The 6,992-nt window shown below is 42.2% G+C and overlaps 1 protein-coding gene and 1 pseudogene across 1 annotated transcript in view; one reads left to right on the top strand and one right to left on the bottom strand.

Moving 5' to 3' along the window:
- Positions 1-6,992, bottom strand: part of IL1RAPL1 (interleukin 1 receptor accessory protein-like 1) — a 1,088,386-nt gene that overhangs the window by 1,061,346 nt on the left and 20,048 nt on the right. The gene's annotated exons all lie outside the window — the stretch shown is intronic.
- Positions 5,244-6,992, top strand: part of LOC101635106 — a 61,726-nt pseudogene continuing 59,977 nt past the window's right edge.

The following is a 6,992-nucleotide window of genomic DNA, read 5'->3' as shown; positions in this document are numbered from 1 at the left end:
AGGGCCCATTCTTTAGGTGAGAAAACAGGTAACAGTTTATGTAAGGTACAGAGATCACAGGGTCGGGATGAATTATCCAACAGTGGCTTCTAGAGTATTCACCTTTAACTACAGCGAGTAATGTAATGCAGCTTAAGGCAACCAGAATTCCAAACACAGAAATTTCTATCTTCACATTGATGGGTATTTGTAATTTATTACTAATGTATTAGTATTTTTTCAGCAACCCATGATCGTGGATCATATGTTCCCTTGTCATAGCTATTTACATCTTCTATTGCCATTATTATAACAACCAACAGACACCAAACTTGATTCCACCTTTTTATTATTGTATTTTCTTATAGCATGATGTTCATTTTTGAAAATCATTATGTTTTAAAATTTTAAACCTATATTTAATTAAATTGTATGTTTTACTGAGGGGACCGCTTATAATAATGTATATGATTTCCCGATATAGGGTCATACCTTTTGACATGTATGTTCCCAAACCACGTGCCATCACCAGAGCTCCTGTCATACTCCACCATAGTCCACTGGACAACCCCCCGCTTCCTTACTGCCCACCCCTACCCTCTCCCTCTGGTGGCCTCAATTCTGCAGTTGTATTTCTGGGGTTTGCTTTGGTTTATTGTTTATTCCTTTCTTTTGTTTCTTTTTCACCTGAGTAAAATCATTTCTCCTTCTGACTTACTTCATTTGGCAGATTCCCCTCCAATGCCAGGCATATCATAAAAATGGAAAAATTTCATATTTTGATCACTGAAGAGTATTCCATTATGTATATACACCAGCTGAGTGGATTATGAAATCACTATTTTAAAAAATACGTATATTCTGATCAGAAATACAAGAATGCGTTAATGCCAATGAGTTAATGAAAGGGAGTAAGGTATCATTTTAATATCTGTATCTGATAAAGTCTCATAAGCATTTGGATTAAATAGTGTTTTAATGAACTAGCCGCTAATACTGGAAGTTGTGTGTATGTGTGCTCTCTTTAGTTCCAGGAAAAATTAAAACTATTTCAGGATGCACTATCCGGTATTTTCACCTCCAAAATTTCTATTTGATCAACTTTCCAAGCATTTACTTTGTCAAAATTTATTTTAAAATGTAGTTGATATTTAAGTAGCCCCATACAGGCCCAAAAGCTTTGGGTCTACCCTTGTCTAATAATGTGGCTTGTATTTTCCAGTAACTTTGAATGCAATCTTTTAGGAGAAACTCACTCATAAATTATCTCCTGTGTTTCCCACTGTTGAAGTCCTGTCTTTTTTTCTTTTAAGATTTATTTATTTACACATACAAAATAAGGGTAAAGGCCAGAAGTGCAAGAGGTGAGAGATTTCACCAGAGACAGAGTGGGGAGTAGAACAGACAGATCTACCAAAACACACTGCTGAGGGGAGCAGCGGGTGAGACAGGAGAGGTCTGCTGCGTCATGTAGCTCACCTCCCTGGCCGGGGACTAAACTTGTGTTGCAGGGGCTTCGGAGAGCTTCATAGTGCTGTGTGTTAATCCGTTGTGCCACCAGGGAGGGCCCTGAACTCCTGTCGTCTCTATGTCAGTGATCAGAGGAAAAAGAAAAGTTAAGAATGACCGGGAGAAAGTATAAGGAGCATACATTAGTAGCAGCTCAAAGTTTGGGAGCTAAAAAAATTTCTGAGGACCTAACGCTTCTGAAATGTTCTGTGCCAGCCTATATTTAACTTGTGTTGAAAAGCCCATGTTCTCTCAGAGTTAAAATTAATCTGTCTCCATGGTGAGTTCCAATAGAACTGTGGCTGGTAAGCTCAGAGAGTTAAGAGTATGGCAATGATAAAATCAGAGAAGGTCAGAAAACTGCCTTTTGTCCTATGGCCAAAGGTGACTCCCCAACTCCTTTCTCATATATAGGTATTCCAGGGACCTTGCAACTCGGGGAGATAATGTGGATGGGTCAGCCAAGTCAAGTCACCTTTCCTGGGGAAACAGCCCAGGTCTTCAGCATACAAGAAGCACTTCAGAAGGGCACTACTGTCCAAAAGGAACCGCCCCATACCCTGCTTTTCATGGTGAGTCCCAAGGACTATCTTTGTCCAGATTTTTACTGGTACTTGTAAAAGGCAGGTTCTTAAGCCCTCTGCAAACCTTGTTAATTGGAGTCCTTTGCATTTGACTAAGGAAGCAATATTCTAGAAAGCCAGCAGGGGGTAATTGTTCTCACCAAGATCTGAAAGCCCTGGTCTAGTACATTCCTAACTTCCCACTGGTAAATACATTTTCAGAGTTTATCTGCCGCCATCTTGCTCATTACAGAACCTGTAATACAGGACAAGTAATACAGAGTCCAAAGTCATGAGGATTATTTTTCAGCTCAAACACTAGTAAACTGTCATTTTATTGAAGTCTAACCTTAAAAGACACGCCATCTGAGCCATTTTCTAGACTGGTTCTCCCCTTACAAAATGGTTCCTTCTTTACCTTATCCATCAAATCCCATTGCAATGCGTGGAAAAGCTTATAACAAATTCCCATTAACAATGCTACTCTCCACACACTTAGAAGTCACAGATCTAGAATAGAACAGTCCCTGATCTTCCAAACAAGTAAAAATAGTTGCAGAGGGCCCTCCCTGGTGCAACGGGTTAAAGCATAGCACTATGAAGCTATCACAGCCACTGCAGCATGAGTATGATCCCCGGCCAGGGAGCTGATCCACATAACACAGCAGACCTCTCCTGTCCCACCTGCTGCTCCCCTCTGCAGTGTGTTTCAGCAGATCAGCCTGTTCTGCTCCCCACTCTATCTTTGTGAGTCATCTCACTCCCCCCCACACCTCTGGCCTACCCCAGTTCTTCTATGCATAAATAAATCTTTAAAAAAGAAAGAAGTAGTAGCAGAATTAAAAGATTTACATAAAGTGTAATTGGTGAGTTTCTCACCCACCAAAGAGAAAAATGTCTACACCTATGATAAGAGATACTACAAAGTTAAAATGAGATAATAGGTATGGTTGTAGATGAAAAGTATCCATCTTTTCTGGCCATTCTCCACTAGTGCTTAAGGTGTTTTCATCTCTCACTTGATGTAAGTGACTTTCTTTCCTTGGAATACTGTTCTTTGCTATGTGTGCACAATAAAATTCTCACAGTCATCAAGGCATAACTAAAAGACCTACGTAATGTTCCCCATGTCCAGCTTCCAATATAAATGGGACTCCTTAGCAATGTCACCCTTAAATCCAGAGAATCCCTAGTCCTTCCCATTAAAGGGCCATTCCTTGACCCGGCTAACGCTTTGCCAATTGCTCATGAGACAGGAAATCTAGGGGAAGCAAGAGGTATGCACATCCAAAACCTCTCTCCCACTTCAAACAATGTCTGGTACCCCCAAATTTAAGAGATCTTCCCAGAAGTCCTGGGCCCACTATTAAGGCCTCTGTGGACCTCTTACTTAGGTTGGCTTCCTGAGACAGACTCCAGAGTGCTTGTCGGGCACACCTACCCTTGAGGGAAGGTCAGGGTGCAGGTGTTTATGAAGCAGGGGTGTGGGGAGGGTGGATGGGACTTGGGTATGCATGGGATGTGTATCAGGTCCCTAAAAGTGCAAGAGAGAGTTAGGAATGAAACTAGCAGTCTTGGGCCACCGCTGGAAAACTCTTTATGTTTTCTCGCCCCGATCCCACAAATATCGGTACACCTTAAACTTACACAAATGTATATGCCAATTATATTTCAGTGAAGCTGGGGGAATCAGTAAGGCTACTTTTTAGACTCAAAGGGCTCAATGGCCTTTTTCTCACAGGCATAGTTTCACAGCCATAAAGTTTCTGTGTATAGCTCCTGTCCACAATTGTACTGTAAAAGCAGGCACAGATAAAACAAATGGGCAAAGATATGTTCCAAAAAAACTTTATTTAAAAAAGCAAATAGTGAGCCATATTTGCACCATGGGCTGTTTGTCAACCACAGTGTATCATTGTTTCACTCTTCTGGTCTTTACCTCATCCTGACTCATGTTGTATGGTTTGGTTCACTTCTCTCATCTATACTATGAGGTGTTTGTTTGACGGCATGGCCAAATTTAGTGACAAAGAACATATACCTTTACAGAGATAAACAGAATTAGAGTTCTGGAATGCCCTCTGTAGTTTGACAAGCAGAGCCCTACTGGTGCTAGTAGAGCATTTACCCATGGCCACATTTCATGTTTGAAGCAAAATTTGGAAGCTCTGATTTACAGACTAGAGGTGGCATGTGATTGTCACTTTTAACTCTTCTAACCGTGAAAATGTGCGTGATGCGTTAGCTTTAAAAATATTTTTTCCTGGGCCCTCCCTGGTGGCACAGTGGGTTAAAGCACAGCACTGAGAAGCTAAAGCCATTTCAGCATGAGCTCAATCCCTGTTCTGGATGTGACCCACATGGCACGGCAGACCTCTCCTGACCCGCCCACTGCTCCCCTCAGTGGTGTACTTCATCGAACTGCCTGTTCTGCTCCCCACTCTGTCTCTGGTGAATCCTCTCACCGCCCCTGTACCTCTGGCTTGTACCCCAGTTCTGTATGCATAAAGAAATAAATCTTTAAAAATATATATTTTTTCCTTATGTCAGTAAGCAACATGTGGGTTAATAGGCAATTATTAACGGTGTATTTCTGGAAGTATAAAGACAAATAAGACATGTCCTTGTGCTCATGAAGCTGACCCTTTAACAGGGTAAACTCCCTCAGAGAAGAGGTTATGTTTTATGCCTCTTCCTACCTGTACAGCTAAGACACAGCACCCACAGACAGCAGACAGATAGCGAGAGATACACCATGTACAACTCAATAAGTGGTAACTCCATAACTACTCTCTCAGAGAATTAGAAGCCTGGTGGAAATTCACTGGATCCCTAAGCTCTTGGCCACTGAACTTTACTTCTGTACCTAAGCAGTTCAAATCTTTCAGAGACTGATTTGTTCTTTCATCCTACGCAATCATGTTCATCAAAGATTTGGTGGAGTAAATGACCTCTTCTCTTCTCCACAAAGACCTTGAAGGTGTGAGGGGAACACTGATTCAAGGACACTTCCGCCACCAGGAACGATCACTCTCACATGAGGTGGAGGTGGGGTAACTGATTTATTCTGTGTCAGGACCTGTTCTTCTTGTACCATCAGCCTGCACTGCTTTTTGAAGAGTTCACACCTCCCTCTATGCCCTTGCTGTGCAGAGCAACCACATCACATCACCTGTCACCTGAGAGTTAGACATGCGGAATCTTGGCCCTGTCCAGGCCCACGGAGTCAGTATCCCCTACAGGGTGATCCTGTAGGTGATGTCAATTTGAGAAGCACTGACCTGTAGAACTAGACACCGCTCGGCCCTCTGTCCCTGAGCAGAACTCGGCAATACATGCAACAAGGATGCAGTGCTTTCCATTAACATCAGCTTCTTGCTAAAACAGCAATTAAGGTGAAGAATATTGGTGTTCTTTTGCCTAGAACTACAAGCAACAAAATAATGCCCGCTGCTCCCAGTGCACTATGCATGTATAATCTCCTCCTTTACTAGAAAGCTCTGACAAAGTCAATTCTGCCTGGATTTACTTCCATGCCTTGTCCTTATTGGCACTGGAATGCATTCACCTTCACTGCTGGCTGTGGCAGCGTGCCCAGGTACACTACTCAAATGCCTACTGCAACACAGGATCAACGGCAACAAGGTGCTGGAAGCTGGCCAGTCTGCTAGCCTTTCTTGTCACAAAGTTACTTGGATGGGGAAGGTACAGGAGGGAAATGGGTAACAACGGGGTGTCCCGACAGCCTGCTGTACAGAAACTGAGAGAATGAAGTCGAACAGGGGGGAAAAACACCCAGACATGGTGAAAATCAATTTTGAACACTGTAACCAAGCCAAGTACTGTTGGGAAAAATCCTATCAGTGAGGAGCGTACAACAACCAAAAATGTGCTGGCAGACCATGAAACTGACTGAAAGAGCTGCAAGCAGCTTCCAGCTCTGCACATTGACTTGGCACCCACAACTGGAGGTTGTGCAAAATCCACAAGTGAAGATGAGTTCATTCAGTCAGGCAGCTAGTCTTTGGGATGTGGTTTGATGAGCTCAGTCTGTTGGGCTAGTTTAATTCAGAAATGTCTTAGGCCTTTATGAAACTCCCATTCTAACAAGAGAGACAGATAAGATAATTACAGTAGAATACGCCCTTTAACAGGGAATCTGTTTTCTGATCATCAGGGGTGACGGGGACCGGCTGGGAGCAGTGCTGGAAAACTCTGCCGAAGAAGCTGATGAAGGCTTAACAGAGGAGACACCTAAGATGGGTATTGAAGGATGCGTAAGAGTTTTCCCAGGCAGAAATTAGTGGGAAGTGTATACGAGAGAGAAGTATGTGTCTGTGTTTTCAGCACTGTGAAAGAATCTGCATGCTGAGAAGTCATTTCACTGGTGTGAAATGAAGCTGAGAAAGAGTTCTTGAACCAGATTGGAAAAAAATATACCTAGTAGGCTAACTCTTTGACAGTTAATTCTGTAAACACCAAGGACTTAGAAGAGGATTTTAAACAAAGGAACAGTGGATCAGGTATAAAGTTAAAGATTGATAAAGACCATTTTACATAGATAACAGAAGTTGTCAACAGTATCACCTTTGGGTCAAAAACAACACCATGGATAACAACAGTGCTCTGGGGTACGTTTTGTGGAACTTGGAGAGTTTGAAAGAAACAAGAGGGTAAAGGGAAAATGTGTAATCAAATACTCCTCTCAAAGGGATATTGGATATCCCCGCATTCAAGCAGCTACTTTGTGTGAGCCACTCAATGGGTTTTCTTGAAGCAATAATAAAGGAAGCCTTGTTCATCACTGCAGCTGGCTGAATCTGCCCAATTTACAATTTCCCCAAACTCAATCACTACATTTTTCCCCTTTTCTACATTAAGGACTATTGCAATTTGCATTTTATATTAGATTCAAATTTTCAAATTAAAATATGTCACTTA

This window comes from Condylura cristata, unplaced genomic scaffold (genome assembly GCF_000260355.1).
Source record: "Condylura cristata isolate star-nosed mole 26May11 unplaced genomic scaffold, ConCri1.0 scaffold00027, whole genome shotgun sequence".
Taxonomy (NCBI): Eukaryota; Metazoa; Chordata; class Mammalia; order Eulipotyphla; family Talpidae; genus Condylura; species Condylura cristata.
The sequence above is the reverse complement of the archived record's forward strand: the minus strand, read 5'-3'. Positions and strand labels throughout refer to the sequence as shown.